The sequence below is a fragment of the Canis lupus genome, chromosome 14, assembly GCF_003254725.2.
Source record: "Canis lupus dingo isolate Sandy chromosome 14, ASM325472v2, whole genome shotgun sequence".
Taxonomy (NCBI): domain Eukaryota; kingdom Metazoa; phylum Chordata; class Mammalia; order Carnivora; family Canidae; genus Canis; species Canis lupus.
This window is the reverse complement of record NC_064256.1, coordinates 50354168-50372341: the sequence shown is the minus strand read 5'-3', so window position 1 is coordinate 50372341 and position 18174 is coordinate 50354168.

Sequence of the window (18174 nt, the reverse complement as noted above, 5' to 3'; positions counted from 1 at the left end):
TCTATGTACATAAATTTCAGTGTCTAGAAGAATACCTTGTTTGCTGTAGTTTTAGTCACATTTTAACTGAATAAATGATCAACAGGACTTTGAATACTGTGAAAAAGTATTGACAACCATTTAAATGCCCAATATCATGGCACATCTTGGAGGTTGGACACTATGTGTGCATTAGAATTCTTTCTTTTAAAAATAGTGGCTTTGGTAAAGGATCATAATAAAGCTTCAAGGGCAGCCCAGGTGGCTCAGTGTTTTAGTGCCACCGTCAGCCTAGGGCATGATCTTGGAGACCTGGGAATGAGTCCCATGTAGGGATCCCTGCGTGGAGCCTACTTCTCCCTCTGCCTGTGTCTCTGCCTCTCTTTCTCTCTGTGTCTCTCATCAATAAATAAATAAAATCTTAAAAAAATAATAATAAAGCTTCAAGCAGAAAAAGTGAGAGTACCACAGTATATATACAGTATGATCACAGGAGTGTATCTACATATATAAATTTAAATATATATATATATATATATATAATTGTGTAAACTATAATTATCCATGTTATATAATTATTTATTTTTATTGACTTCCTTTTTCATTCTATATTGTCAGCATCTTTTGCCATAAAAATCTATTAATGTTGCAAATATAAAGAATGAAAAATTTTTCTGATGTTTATAATTATGTCTAATTACTATATTACATCATGCAGCATACATAGTAATTTTTAGTATCTAGATTATGATTATAAGTGACTTTTTCTAATATTTATGTTAATTTGTATAAATTGATTTATAGTGAAAGATTACTATATCTTTATCTATCTACATCACTATTTTTATATTACTATCTACCCACCAGCTTTCCTAGAATCTTGTTTTGGTGATTTGTATGCAGAAAGACTTACTATAGGGTTAATGAGGCATAAGCTTTATAGCCACACACTTGAATGAAACTCAAGAATCTAGGTGACAGTCATAAGACAAGTTTTTTTTAAAGAAATATATTGACATCATTTTACTGTTTTCTCTTTCCACTGAGACCTACTTCCTTTCATTATACCTGGAATTAATAAAGACATTTTGTGACTTGGCTACTTGGAAGTCACCTTAGAAATGCATTTGATTTGGGTTTAGTGATATATATATATATATATATATATATATATATATATATATATAGTGTATAGTTGCTTCCATGCATAGCCTCATTACTGACAGTAGTCTGGTATAGGAAAAGCCTTCAGGGTTGAGACGCAATGGTGCAGGGACAGAAGTCATCCTATGACATGAGTTATTCTATAGCACCTCTACTGGAAGCATGTGAATAATGATGGAGAAACAAAATTGGCAACTTATGGAGCCAGAATCTAATTTGTAGAAAATTCTTTCAAATTTTACAGCACATTTTAAAAAAACAACATAAAAGGGACTTTTCCTAATTCAACAACAGTGCTAAATTTTCACAAGACACAATATGAAAAATTTTATGAAGCTGAAATAAACTTTAAAATCATAAATCAATTCGAATTTAAAAAAAAATTCTGTTGCACCTAAAGACTGAATTATCTTTCATTATCTCCATAGAAAATAAGTTTTAATAATTGTTACCATATGAAGAAGCCATGAAAGAGTTCTATAAAATGTAGAAATAACGATGACACAAACAAATGGAAAAACATCCCGTACTCATGGATTGGAAGAATTAATATCATTTAAATGTCCATTCTACAGAAAACAATCCACAGATTCAATGCAATCTCTATCAAAGTACCAATAGCATTTTTCACAGAAATACAACAATTATGAACTTTGTATGGAACCCTAAAGGAAGGTCCCAAATAGCCAAAGCAATCTTGAGAAAGAACAACAAAGCTGGAAGTATCACAATTCCAGATTTCAAGATAAACTACAAACCTGCAGTAATCAAAACAGTGTGGTACCGGCACAAAAACAGACACACAGTACAATGGAACAGAATATATAGTCTCCAGATAAATCCATGCTTACATGGCTAATCAGTCTATGATAAGGAAGCAGGAATATATAATGGAGAAAAGAATACAATAAATCGAACTAGGAAAACTAGACCACTTTCTTACATGATACCCAAAAATAAATTCAAAATGCATCAAAGACCTAAATGTTAGACCTCAAACCATGAAACTCATAGGAAAAAACATAAGCAGTACTTTCTTTGACATCAGCCATAGTAACATTTTTCTAGATATGTCTCCTAAGGCAAGGGAAACAAAAGCAAAAATAAACTATTGAGACTATATCAAAATAAAAAGCTTTTGCATAGAAAAGGAAGCTATCAACAAAATGAAAAGGCAACCTACTGTATAGGGTACATATTTACAGATTATATATCTAATAAGGGGTTAATATCTGAAATATATAAAGAACTTGGACAACTCAACAGCAAAACAAAAAACAAACCAAAAAACACAAATAATCTGATTTTTAAATAGATATTTTCCCAAAGAAGACATACAAATGGCTAACAGACACATTAAAAGATGCTCAACCTCTAGTCATCAGGGAAATGAAAAACAAAACCACCGTGAGATATCATCTTATATCAGAATGGCTAGAATCAGAAGGACATGAAATAACACATGTTGGCAAAAACATGGAAATGAACCTTCATGCACCGTTGGAAACTGTAGTGTAATTTCATTGTAAATTGCAACATAATGTAAATTGGTGCAACCACTGTGGAAAACAGTATCGAGGTCCTCCAAAAAATTAAAAGCAGAAATATCAAGTGATCCAGTAATTCTACTACTGGATATTTACCCAAAGAAAATGAAAACATTATTTCAAGAAAAAATGTATCCCTATGTTTATTGCAGTATTATTTAACATAGCCAAGATATGGAAGTGACTCAAGTGTCCACTGATAGATGAATGGATAAAGAAGAAAGACTAGTACTCAGCTGTGGGGGCATGTGGGTGGCTCAGTCAGTTAGTTAAGCACCTGCCTTTAGCTCAGGTCATGATCCCTGGGTCCTGGGATCAAGTCCTGTGTTGGGCTCCCCACTCAGTAGAGTCTGTTTCTCCTTCTCCCTCTGCCAGCTTGTGCTCTCTCTCAGATTTTTTTTTTGAAAAAGAATATTGCTTAGCTGTAAGAAAGAGTGAGAACTTGCCATTTATGACAAAATGGGTGGATCTAGAGGGTATTATGCTAAGTGAAGTAAGTCAGACAGGGAAAGACAAATACTACATGATTTCATTTATATCTGGAATCTAAAAAACAAAGCAAACAAACAGAAAGCAGAAAGAGACCAATAAATACAGAGAGCCAAACTAATGGCTGCCAGAGGGGTGTGGGGTGGGAGATGGGACGTAGCATTTTATGGTGACAGGTGGCAGCTACACATGTGAGCACAGCATATGGTATAAACTTGTCAAATCACTGTATTGTACACCTGAAATTAATGTAACATTGTGTGTTAACTATACTGCAATAAAAAAAAAGACATGCTAGGGAAGGGCACAGCTGTGGTTTGTTGACTGACTTTTTGATAGAAATTTCAAATGCCAGGGACTGCCTAGGTGGCTCAGTCAGTTAGGGATCCAACTCTTGGTTTCAGTTCCAATCCTGATCTCCAGGTCATGGGATTGAGCCCTGCCTCTGGTTCTGTGCTCTTTTATACCTCCTTCATGATAAAGTTGCCTATTTTTCTCCCCAAAATACAAAGGAATAAGTATTACAGAGGTGTGTCAGGTAGTTAACAGAGACATTTTTTTCCTAGATTTTATAATCTTGTGGTATTTGTTAGGTTTTTTTTTTAATTTGCTGTATTTCCTTTTCTCATTCTAAAAAATTTTATCACTGTACCTAATTTTGTGTCTATAATTTTGTGTTCTTTTTCTAAAGAGAGCACTCAGATATGTGCACACTTCAGGTGAAAACCTGTGTGTGTGTGTGTGTGTGTGTGTGTGTGTGCGCGCGCACATAAGAAGAGAGACTAGGTATGAAAGACTATCGAATTTTTATCAGTGATCACCTTTTCAAGAATTGCAGGGGCCTAAGTTTTTATGGCACGTGATAGAATGATTTCACCTTTTAGTTCATTTAATTCTTTTAAAATTGAGTTCAAAAATAATTTATTCCTGATATTTGAGTTTTAGTACATGAAATATATATTACTGGTTTTGTTTTCTGTTTCCTATTCTATACCAAGTATGACTTTTTTTTCACTTCTTGTAAACAGAATCCTCACATTAAATATGTCTACTATTTACCACCTTTTTCTTTCTCTCTCTCTACTGTCTTTTTTAGTTCCAAGAGAGATTTATTATTTTAAAATCCTTTAGTACTTTTATTTCACCTAATAAGAGGTTCATTTGGAACTTGGAATAATACATTGAAAAGAATTTCAGCTTTATAACATATTGGCGAGACAAAAATAAGATGCCAAGGCCAGAGAGTTTCAGAGGAGAGTTAATCTACTTTGCATCTACACAGTGTAGGTACACTAAGCCCACAGTTGATTCCTTTCCCTTGAGTCCTTGGGTAGAAGCCACTTTACGGGTACTAGTTTAGTACAGAGGTCTCTTAGCAACTATTAGGTAATACATATTGGACCTACATAAAGAGATTTTTCTGTGTCACGTCCTATAACCAAACATCCATACCCTATAAGGAAATGCTAGGAATTCGGCCCAATTCTGTCGTAAGCTGAAATTCTGATTATTCAGAATTCAGATCTCACCTGATTCATTCCTAAGGCATTGAAAATTCAGAATCACCATGTGTTTTCCCGACACTTTAGAGCTCGGAAGTCATTTCTGTCCTTAGGAAAGCCTAGAACCTTCAAATGATTCTGAGCCTATTTCAATCTAAGTTAGACTGAGGATCTCAGGATTTGGAGAATGTGTGCAAATTATAAGTTTCCAGATATCAGTTTTAAAACTTCTGACTCAACTAAGGTCCTGAAACTATCACCAAAACACAAAGAAATTATGCTAAATGGAAAGTTGGAATGATATGAAATCCCTCTTACACCTCTCTATTTTTGGGGTGTGAGGCTTGAGAAAGGGAATCATTTACGCCCCCTTTTTGGGCAAAATCTTGCTAATTATTAAATTAAGGTGATAGGCTTATGGAGACTCTTTGTAATATTCTCTTCACTTTTGTGCATGTTTGAGATTCTCTCATAATACATTTATGTGTAGGCAAGTCTCAGGACAAAAAGGTTCTAAAGCATCAATAAATTAACATAAGTGGGGAGTGTTGAGTGGGCGCCACACTGTCTTTGCAAGGAAAATGAAAACAGTGTGTGCTCTCAAACTGGAAAGAGTTCTGTGGAGACGGGATGATGTGGAGCATGATGATGATGCTCCTTTTTTTCCTACAGCTCCCCTCAGTGACAGCTCCACTGGCAAGGAGCAGTTGAAAAGCATTATTCATTTTATCTCTGTATCGTGAAGTTCCAGGTCATGGAGTCCAGTAAGCGTAGACTACACGTTAGGTTGATTTAGTAATTTGTTTATTCACTCATTCATGTAACCAACAGTTACCCGTTGTTTTTTGAGCGCTGTAAAAATGCTGAGAAAGTAGGCATGCTCAGGATCCAGTCTCAGTCCTTGAGGACTCACCATCTAATGAGGAAGATAACTGTACAAGTAGGTAACTGCAGTAAAATGCCCTACAATGTGTAACGGAGAAGCATGTAGAATGCTGTGGAGAGCAGATAGGAAAAAGCACCCATTCCATTGAAGATACTCCTAAGGCAGAGAGGGTGACAGGAGAGCAGTACACTTTCAAGGCTTCCTTTATTTGCTGAGAGCCAGAGAGAAGGAATAAAACAGGCGGGCTCGGATAACACCCAATTCTTTGCCACAAGGTAGATACGATTTAAGCATTAATCAGTTCATTAAAGATCAAACCCATAATTAAAGAGAATCACTGTGTGGCACAGCAGATAGTAAAGCATCAAAAAGTAGAGGAAAAACTATTTGGGGCAAGAGGCTGCCTCCCCACACTGACCCTAGAACACACAGGATCAATTCTGATACCATTATCTCCCCATTTACACATTCACTCTCATTCCTCTGAGTGGCCATAGTGCTTTATCTGCTCTTCTCACGTGGTATTTATTTTTAAGCCTCTTGCAAAGCTTTCTAAAGTTTTAGGCCTCATTTCTGTATCTTTTGAAACACCTTACTAGAGCTTTGCATATAGAAGTGCTCGCTAAACAGGGACAGGATGAATCACTAATATAAGAGGTAATACCAAAATTTGTAAATAATATTATTCATTCAGATTTATGGTCTTTCTTTTTTCGGATTCGAGAGCCTGAAGAAATAATGACAAAGTGGAAAATGAGACAATCGGGAAATGAGGCGAGGAACAGATGGTAACAGGGAGGTGAGGCGACCATGCTGAAAATGTTGACAGTCACAAGGAGAAAGATCTCATTTCATTTCCATGATTCCCTTGGAGCCACTCCAAGATCACCAAGATTGCTGCTTTAAATGTATTCTTCTAGAAAGTCTCACTCTAAATTTACTGTGTATGTATGTGTGCACAATTACTGCAAGGATCTTTAAAGAGCTGGGCTTTTGTCACTAGTTCCTGGGCACCATGACAAAGAGAATATTAAAAGACTCAAACTGGCCAAAATCCAGGGGACACTAGAGAGACTGAAAAGATAAGGCAGGTAGTTAATCTTCTGGAAGGTACTGCAAGAAAAGACAGGTTTGTTCACCCAGCTTGCTGTCTCAAGTCTACTTTTGTTTGATTTGTTATCTTACCCAATGGGAAATCTATGCCTTGACATTGAATCACAAAGGAAGGAAAACCTGGGTCACTAAATAAGGTTAGTCAATGAAATAGAAAAAAGCCTTTAGTCAAACTTTCTGCCAGAACTGAAATCTAGGCAAAATTTGGCCCCATGTGTAAATATCTCTAAGCACATTTATTATTATTTGAGGAAAAGAGAAACCAATGAATTGGCAATGAGTCTTATTACAAAGCAATCTTTTTTTTTCTCTCATCATTCAATAATGGCTCTAGATGGATATCTCAGCCAGAATATTGCTCTCACTGCAGAAAATTATATTATACGTATTACCATAGAGATGACATCTCAATTGTCAAAAACATTAAGGGCTACCTAGCTGGATAGCAGAACTACTACAGAATTCTCAAATAGGTGAATGTTTCACATTTGTTCTCTAATGTGACGTTTCTTGGCTTGATATAAGCAAATGTAATATTTTGATAGAACTAATGTTCTTTCAGTTTGCAGGACAAGCTTAAGCATTTTTGTCATCTTCTAAAATATAGCTTACATGATTGGTATAAAATGCTTTGCTCCCTCCAACAATGTGCACAAGAAGAGATTTACATATTGCGCAGCTGACATTGTAATTTACATCTGAACATCTCTTTCCAGGTTGCCTGGTCTCTGTAACATGCAGCTTGGGGGACTGACCCCCCACCTCCAAAGGTAAGCTGCGATTAGCCTAAGGTAGTTAGGATGATCTCATGAGTCTTGCTAAAATGTGTGGCTTAGGGATAAACAGACCTGAAAGTTTCTTCTCTACAGGCATTGCTTGAAAATTGATATGGGACTCATTCCAAAACACTGAGACCCAAGAAGAGGTTTCGTGGGTTCTTCTAGGAAGAATATTTTCTCACTGTTGTTTTTTTTAAGGTTTATTTATTTATTCATGAGAGATAGATAGAGAGAGAGAGAGAGAGAGAGAGAGAGAGAGAAGAGACACAGGTAAAGGGAGAAGCAGGCTCCTCGCAGGGAGCCTGATGTGGGACTTGATCCCAGATCCTGGGATCACACCCTGAGCTGAAGGCAGATGCTCAACCACTGAGCCACCCAGGCGTCCGGTTGGGGTTGCTTTAAGCAACTCTCTCCCTCTCAGCACCACAGTGTATGGTTATAAAGCCAAAAGGAAATGGGAAATGAACCAAAGGACCACAAAAGATGGAGCTGAAGTCATTGAAATTTTGCTGATCCTAAATGTTTTCTGCAATTTAGACTTCTACTTATGTGAGTGAATCATTCTGTTACTCGCAGCCAGTATCATTCTAATATGTGCTGAGTAGATGTCTATTTAAAGTAACTGAAGCATGTTTTAGAGTTGCTTAATAACTCTCTGCCTAAGACTTAACCAAAGCTAATGGATATGTCTTGGTTAGAGCAGAAGGAGAAAAGAGGAGTAGAAAGGAAGAAAGAGAGGCTGGAGAAAGCAATGAGGGATGAAGAGAAAGAAAAAGGGAAGATTTTGTATCCTGCCACGCTACCAAATTGCTGTATGAGTTCTAGCAATCTTGGGGTGGAGGCTTTTGGGTTTTCTATGTAGAGTATCATGTCATCGGCGAAGAGGGAGAGTTTGACTTCTTCTTTGCCAATTTGAATGCCTTTTATGTCTTTTTGTTGTCTGATTGCTGAGGCTAGGACTTCCAGTACTATGTTGAACAGCAGTGGTGAGAGTGGACATCCCTGTCTTGTTCCTGATCTTAGGGGAAAGGCTCCCAGTGCTTCCCCGTTGAGAATGATATTTGCTGTGGGCTTTTCGTAGATGGCTTTTAAGATGTTAAGGAATGTTCCCTCTATCCCTACACTCTGAAGAGTTTTGATCAGAAATGGATGCTGTATTTTGTCAAATGCTTTCTCTGCATCTAATGAGAGGATCATATGGTTCTTGGTTTTTCTCTTGCTGATATGATGAATCACACTGATTGTTTTACAAGTGTTGAACCAGCCTTGTGTCCCGGGAATAAATCCTACTTGGTCGTGGTGAATAATCTTAATGTACTGTTGGATCCTATTTGCTAGTATCTTGTTGAGAATTTTTGCATCCATGTTCATCAGGGATATTGGTCTGCAATTCTCTTTTTTGGTGGGGTCTTTGTCTGGTTTTGGAATTAAGGTGATGCTGGCCTCATAGAACGAATTTGGAAGTACTCCATCTCTTTCTATCTTTCCAAACAGCTTTAGGAGAATAGGTATGGGGGTGAATGGGTGACGGGCACTGAGGGGGGCACTTGACGGGATGAGCACTGGGTGTTATTCTGTATGTTGGTAAATTGAACACCAATAAAAAATAAATTTATTTATAAAAAAATAAATAAAAAATAAAAAATAAAAAATAATAATTTAAAAAAAAAAGAAAAAGGGAGGAAAGTGCCAGGTCATATGGTAGATGAATGTTTAACTTTTTAAGAAACGACCTTACTCTGTTCCATAGCGGCTGTAGTGGTTTACATTTACACTAACAGTGTACGAAAGATAGTTCGTCTGCATCTTTACCAGCATTTGTTACATCAATATTCTTTTATTTTAGCCATTTTGATAAGTATGGAGCTATAACTTACAATGATTTTCACTTTCATTTCCCTAAAGGCAAGCAGTGTTAAACATCTTTCCTGTGTGTTTATTTGCCATCCATATTTCATCTTTGGTGAAGTGTCTTTTTAATTATTTTGTCCATTTTCTATTTCATCTTTGGTGAAGTGTCTTTTTAATTATTTTGTCCATTTTCTAATTGGATTGATTGATTTCTTACTATTCAGTTTAGGGCTCATTATAGATTCTAGATGCAAGCAATTTACCTGATAATGTGATTCGCAAATATTTTCTAGTGGCTGAAAAACTTTATATCCTCTTTAGCCTTTTTACCTTCTTAATAGGGTCTTTTGTAGAGCAATAGTGCTTTGTCATTTTAATTTTTATGAAGTCTAATCCATTTTTACAATTTTATGGGTCATGCCTTTGGTGTTATGTCTACGAAATATCTGCCTAATTCTAGGTCACAAATAATTTTTGTTATTTATTTCTGGTTACCTCCTCATATATTTAGCATTTTTATTCTTACTTTCCTTTTTTTGTCATTCACCTCCTCCATTTCACGATCACCTGGTCCTATCTCAGCCTTTGTTTAACACCAAAGAGGCAATGTATCAACCCTGGGAAAAGTATTTGTATTCATATGGGTCCAATGTAGTGCCTAATCTCTGCTTTGGTGGCCTGTTCATACCAACATCACGGCTAGGGTTTCCTTCCCTAGTTGCAAGACGAGGTAAAAAGTAGCTTTATCTGAGTACACAGGATAGGATAATGAAGTAGCAAGTCCAGGGGCCCCAACACATATTTATGAGAGTAAATAGCAGCTATGTGTTCAAAGTAAAACAAAAGTCCAACCAAGAACAGCTCAAAATAAAGTCTGCAATTTTGAAAAGATAGACTAACAAAGAGAGCTAGAGAAAGAAGGTAAAACAGAATAACCAGGGAAGTGAAGGAAATATGAGAATTGATACAGGCAGGGGATACTAAAAACATGAACTGATATTAGCTAAGACATTCCTATTAGTTTTTAAAATAAAGTTAATAATAATAACTAATCATTTCAATTAGACTTACTCTATGTCAGGTACCTTTAAATACTCTCTATCAGGAGTCTTCAAAGTATGATCAAGGGAACTTTGATGTATCCCCAAGTTCCAACTTATTTCCATAATAATAGTAATTCATCATTTGACATTTTCATTCCCTATTGTCTCATGAGCGTACGGCTGAGTTGTCCAGAGGCAACATGACGTATGATATTGTAAGAGGTTGAAAGTACAAGGAAATACAAGAATCAAGCTATCTTCTATTAAGCCAGACAAAAGACTAGATTTGGAAAAAATATAACATGATGCCCCTCTTCTCACTTTTTTTTTTCTTGTTTTGGCACAGACAGCTACGTAGGTAGAACCAGAGAGAAACAAATGCTCCCATGAGGGAACCCTTTGATGGATTTCATGTATTCCCTTTGGACCTGATGAAAAGTTTTATTTAGTTTCCAGCTCAAAGAGTGTTCTTTTTACTACATTATAATATCTTCCATAAATTTCCACACCATCATCATACTCTGTTGAACTCTATTCCTCTGCGTTAGGTGAAGTGTGGGGATACTGCAGTGAAGGAATGAGCATCCACTGACGGTATCATGATGCTACTGGAAGACAGATGGCTAGCCTAGAGTTCCAGGGACTGATTCGCAACAGCAATAAAACTCAGTTACCAATAGGAACTAGACAAGAACGAAAAAAGTAGCTAGAGCAGAGACAAAAGAAGAAGCAGGTATAGGACAAAACTCTCACACCCACAAACAGTCAAGAACATAGACCCTATATGGGAAATAGACCCATATATGGCAATTAAGTTGTAAAAGCAACACTGACAAAGTGCATGGAGAAAGAGTAGCCTATTGCCAAAAGAATCCCTGAGGAATGTGAAAGGGAAAGGAAAGGCAGGCCATGTGGTCCTAAGTAGGGAGCAAAGAAATGGACTATTTAAAAGACTTAGCAAACTGATAGTAAACAGCAATTGTATGTGAGATAACTGTTCTTGACCTTAGTTTTCTGTTTCTCAAACTGGAACTTGTGGTGTTCTGGGATGAGAAACTTAGAATGCTATTTTTAACTAATGGTAATTTAAAAAGTGTATTTATCTTAACACAACTACAGCTATATTACCAAGTAGAACATAAAATTCGCATCTCTATTTTTTTGTTTCAAGTTTTTATTTAAATTCTAGTTAGTATGATAAATATATGGTAAAATTGGTTTTGGGAGTAGAATTAAATGATTCATCATTTATGTGCAGCACTCAGTGCTCATCACAACAAATGCCCTCCTAAATACCCATCACCCATCTCCCCATTCCCCACCCATCGCCTTCCATCAACTCTCAGTTTGTTCTCTATAGTTAAGAGTGTCTTATGTTTTGCTTCTCTCCTTTTTCCCCCTTTCCCTTTATTTGTTTTCTTTAATTCCACATAAGTAAAATATTAAAGCCACTCTGGAAAACATTATGGGGGTTCCTCAAAAAGTTAAAAATAGAACTACCCTATGACCCAGCAATTGCATTTCTGTTTACCCAAAGGATACAAAAGCACTGATTCAAAGGGGCACCTGCATCCTGATGTTTATCGCAGTATTATCAACAGCCAAACTATATGGAAAAAGCCGAACTATGAAACTTTTACTCAGTCATCAAAAAGAATGAAATCTTGCCATTTACAATGACGTGGATGGAGCTGGAGGGCATTATACCAAGTGAAATAAGTCAGAGAAACAAAGATGCACATATATTTTTAAGGTAAAAAATACAATTTGGCGGGGTTTTATTTGCTGTCATTCTTACAGGAATCAAAGTCCCCAATTCACTAATGCCATGCACCCATCTTCTATTGCTAGAACTTTATTTCATATATTATTACTGTCATTTCACACAACCCTACATCTCGAAATGGAAATACCTATTGAAATTTTGGTGATATGGAAAAAGTATCAAGGGAAGATATTTTTTAAAAATGGGAAAATATTAAAAAGTTCCACTATTCTGTATGTCTGAAACTGGACTATTCATTTAAGGTGTCCCTTTTATACAGTTTAACATATAATCCACTGCTGAACCCTCATTTGTGGAGAAAATAGTAATAATTTTATAAATGCAGTTACGTAGAAATAAGAAAAATTACTTTGTAGCTCTATTAGTACAATAAATATAGCCTATAAAAAGTATGATACGCTCTATGTGTGTTTTTTCAGGAAAAAGAAATCCTACAGTGGTGATGCATTTTTCAAGGGGCATCGAGCCTAGTCTACAATAGTATTAAATAAAAATACTTTAAAAAATTGTTTAATTTATTCATGGGAGACCTAGAGAGAGAGGAAGAGACACAGGCAGAGGGAGAAGCAGGCTCCATGCAGGGAACCGGATGTGGGACTTGATCCCAGGACCCCAGGATCACACCCTGAGCTAAAGCAGATGCTCAACCACCGACCTACCCGGGCGTCCCCCTTAAACAATATTTCTTAACTATGGTAAGTAATGAATCAGAACCACACATACTCAGAGCTGGACAAAGATTCAGAGATCATTGAACACTTTACTGATCGTACTTATTGAGAAGTGAAGCAAACAAACCGAAGTATTAGAATGTATGTTCTTGATGTAAATGGTTAAGAGCCTAGAATACTTAAAAGCATTCTGTTCAAAGGCAGACAGACTTTGGTTTTTATCTTGTTCCACCACTTAGGGAACTCTGTAATGCCAGAAGTACCTCCACCTTTCTAAATCTCAGCTTCTACATTCCGATGTTGAGGCAATTATTATACCTATACCTTGATACTTAAAACACACTGACATTTAGTATTTTACAGGGATAACAATGTTGTAGGTAAGTGTAACATTAATTTTTCTTTAAAAGTTTATTCATTTCAGTTTTAGACCGTATTTAGTTATATCATAGATTTAGTTATAGTCATAGAATTAGACTACTGGTCATGTCATCCATCTGTATCATGTTAAAATATTACCATGGCTAAGAAAATTATGAGGTGGAGCATAGAGGATAGAGATGAGCATATGAGGAACACAGATCTCCTAATTTTACATATAGGGAACCCAGATACATTGTCAAAGTTTAGACTATAACTTGGTTTAAAGTCTATATTCAATTTAAAGTTAAAAAAGCTAACATATACACATTTATCTGTTCATATATAAATGAATCCTGAACCTTCATGGTCAGATTGAACTATGTAAAATACTTGATATTCAATCAGGAATAAAATAATGATACTATAAAAGACAAAATGAGGAGGAAGTGAAAGAGAAGTAATATAAATGCAATTAATTCCTCATTCTTAATTTTGATAATCAATGCAGATATATTATTTAGTGTTAGAAATATAATTTTCAAAATTAGACTGAAATTGGAAACAGGAAAGGGTGTGAAAGAGGCTTTTATTTTTTAATGCATATTTTTATAATTTGTTTCTAACTCTATTAGTTGTATAATTTTTTAAAAAAATACAATTTTTCATACTTCACCATATCCTGAATTTATACTGCTTCTGCAAGTATGAAGCTCTTAACTTTTAAAATATGCATTTTCAGAATTCTGAAAATTCCCATAGTCATATTTCTTCTTATACAAAAAATTAATCTCCCTTTAATTCCAACTACAATTTTATCTTTTCTGTGTGCTTAATTTTTGTTATGTTTTAAAGAAAGATGTCCTGATAAAAGGGTACTTGCATTAATCTTTTATTTCACATATGAAGTAGATATTGAACTAAGAGATATAATCAATCTCATCTATAGCAAAATTTGAATTTTACTCTTTACTTTTAGTTTTACTCTTTAAATTGAATTTATTGCCTTACTAAGAAAACCGTAATATTACAGTCTCTGTTTCTTTACTTCCATGATCAAATTAGCATTTGTATTTATTTATTTATTTATTTATTTATTTATTTATTTATTTATCGGAGTGGAAAAAAGATGGAAAAAGTGTTTTTAATTTGTTTAAACTTTAAAAAATAGACCTTTCTTAGACAAGTCTCAGGTTTATAGGAAAATCAAGGAAAGTAGAGTGCCCAGATACCCCTCACCATGCCACATGCACAGTTTCCCCTATTGTGAACATCTTGCCTTAGTGTGGCACATTTTTTTAAATTTATGAACCCATGAACTAGAATCATTTAGTTCCCGTTAACTCATCTATAATTGGCTTCTAAATTACTCATAAAGTCAGTTTCTAGAGAAATTTACCCAATACAACATTTATTTCACTCACACTATATGCTCAGTGTAAGGCTCTATTCCACACAGTCATTCAGGGCCCCTGGCTGAGGAAGTTTGTGCTATCTTGAAGGTATTTCATTTAGAAACTGGCTGCTCAAGGCATAGCCTGCAGATTAGCATCACTGTATCATTAGGAGCTTTGTTAGAAATGCTGTCTCAGACACAATTCGGAATCTGCGTTTTAACAAGATCTATACACACATTAAAGTTTGAGAAGAGCAGGACTAGAAGATGTGCTTGGTTCTCTATGCCAGGGAAAGGGAGATGGAAAACTCAACATGGCATTTCACTGCCTCAGCCTAGGAGTAACAAAATTACTTCTCTTTCCAACCCACTGACTGAAACCAGACATACGTGGCCTCATCTAACTGCAAGAGGGCTGGAGAATACAGACGAACACATGGGGTATTGGATGAGCATCACTACCTCTACACAGCTTCAACAACCTAGATTGATTTTGTAAATGATTATGTGCAAAAATGTTGAGAATTCTGAATGTGAAGGCTATTCATTTTACATATCAATTATAAATTTATCTTTTCCATTTTTGTTAATATGAATAGGTAATGCAACTGCTCCATACCAATTGATGCAGTAAATTTGATTAATCTGTGTGCTTGATTCAGATGTTCTAGGAAAAATTCCAATTCTACTTAGTTCCTTTTTTATCATAAATATTGATGTTCAGGATCAAAATTGATGTATAGGTGACACAATATTTACATACCCCAAGAAGTTCCTGGATCGTTTATACACTTCACATTCTTTGAACAAACTGTAGTAAAATCAATTACCGTCCTCAGGCAATAAACTCAACATCAATGATCATTTTTATTCAAAGCTAATCTTATGGCTCAATATTTTTTTCACTGAGTTAACAGAGCCCTTATGTGTCACACATTGGTCACAACACAGTTCCAGAGATGAGCAGGTAAACTAAATAACACACAGGGGCAAGAGCAGAGTCTAAGAATGAAAGAAGGTCCATTATTACATATGAAACAGAAAGAATTTGAGATCCCTTGTAATGTGTGTCACGGTCAGAAACCAAAGTAAAGAGCAAGATAATGACATACCAACGAAAGGAGGTCTGAACAAAAATTATAGGTCAATACAACTTTATTTGGAATATGACATCGTAAGAATAATTTGAGGATATTTTTAAAGAGCTAGCACAAAATAAATTCATTCATTCACTCAGCAATATTTATTCTCATCTGTGCTATGAGGAATTTTAAAGCCATTGCCAGTTTTTTCTCATTTCATCTGTTCAGCATTGTTTCTTATCCTCCACATCTTTTGAAATAAAGTACCAACCATACTATGTGTGCTAAATACATTTCTTATAATGGATGAACAAGTATAGAACATTCATGTCTCACTTTAGAACCTGGAGTGGTTGGTTATGAAGAGATGTAGCATTCCAGGATCATCTTAATTACATAGGGCACAGAATCATATATCCTTTAAGTTGAAAAGCATCATAGTATAGTTGAATTCTCACTAATTCTTACTGGCTCTGATATTTATCACCCTGGACTAGCTAGTTAAGCTTTTTATCATCTGTATACTGAGGATAATATCTCCTCCTTGTACAGATAATCACTGCAAAAATTTAGTGCAGGGCCTGATACCTGTTTAACATTCAAGAAACGATAGCTACTTTTATTTTAGAAAATAACGTTTTGTTGTCTCCTCCAACATCTCACACAGTGTAGATGCCACTGCTATAATCTTTCTTTTTTTTATTTTTATTTTTTATTTATTTTTTGTTTTTTGTTTTTGTTTTGTTTTTTGCTATAATCTTTCTGACTGAGATTTAAGCAATCTCCATGAAAACATTTCCATTGACAGGGAACTCACTAAGCTTACAAGGTGGGCCAATCCATTCATGGACAATCCTAATTTTTAATTTTTTTTCCTTGTGCAGATCCCTTCTTAGGTGGATCATCATTTTTATTACATATATAAATATTACATATTTGCATATATAAATATATAAATGTAAATTTATAAATATATAAATATGTAATATATTATAAATATATAAATATATTTATAAATATATATATGGAGTCTTATTAATACCCTCTAGAGTAATCCAATATAAACATACATGTTTTTTTTTTTTTTAAGATTTATTTATTTATTTATTCAGAGAGAGAGAGAGAGGCAGAGACACAGGCAGAGGGAGAAGCAGGCTCCATGCAGGGAGCCCGACGTGGGACTCGATCCCAGGTCTCCAGGATCACAGCCCGGGCTGCAGGTAGCACTAAACCACTATGCCACCGGGGCTGCCCCATACATGTTTTAATTTTGTGTCAAAAGTAATTGTGTCAGGAACATTCTTTGCGAAAGATCAGACATCTATTAATTCCATACGCTCCATGTTATGAAGTCATGCCTTAAGGTATTTTTCCCAGGCTTAGCCCACAAGATGTCCAAAAAAATGCTTAAGCCATTGCTGCATAGAAAAGCAGCTTTAGGTCATGTACACAACAAATTTCAGGTACTCTCTAAAAAAAGAAAAATGATGCGCTTCTGAGAATTGTTTATTCTCTGCTTCAACCTAGCTATACACATAATACAGGCTTGTCCTAAATAGTCTTATATTCTGGAAGAATGAGCACTAAAGGTAACAGGACCTGTGGAAAAACAGAATTGGGGCTATTGTAGAACTTTGTGACTAAAGGTCTAACAAAAACAATAACAGTCCTAATTTAAAGAATCCTAGTAAAGTTACATTTCTACTAGTATCATTGTCAAAAAATCCTTTGCAATGTTTTATCTGTGTTTCCTGCTTCCAGATTCAGAATCTGGAAGACATTCACTTTTGATAGAGACTTTCCATCAGAATTCTCCTTTGCTACGTTATTTTAATTGAGGGTGAAATGTCTCCACATCTGCTTCATCTGCACTTCCCCAGACAGCTGAACATTGTGGAAAGCCTCACAGTTCTTGAAGCAAGTAAACAGCCACTTCTTCTAAATGAAAGTATTCATGTCTTGCAAAGGTGGTCTTTTTAATTTGGAGAAGCTTGCCCCTGATTGCTTCAAAATACCAACAGGCTGAGAATAATTGTGTGTGAACCAACATAACTCCACATTACAGTCATACCATTAACCTAATTTACCAATAGCACACAAGGCATTTCAACTCAAACAGACTGTAGTAAAACAGACTATACAGTACCAGGTATTTCAGACCCTGGGGATTTTATTTTATGTGCTTTTCTACAGTCACGGGACAGAAACCCTCAAGTACTTATACTACATTGATCCTGGAGCTGGAGGTTGTGGGCTAATGCTAATGGTACTCATTAAAAAAAAAAAAAAAAAAAAAAAAAAAAGATTCTACTTAAGATGTCTGTGGAGGTGAGCAAAAGGCATTTTAAAATTTTATTTATTTGAAATTTACACACCACTTACTTCTAAAAATGACTTTAGGTAACTGCCAGAGAGGAAGGGCCACATGCCAAAGAGAATTTCATGGTCTTTTTGTTTGTCATAACATATAAATCAGACATAATTTCCACCTAGATTTTAGTGGCTCCAAATGGATTGAGAGCTTAG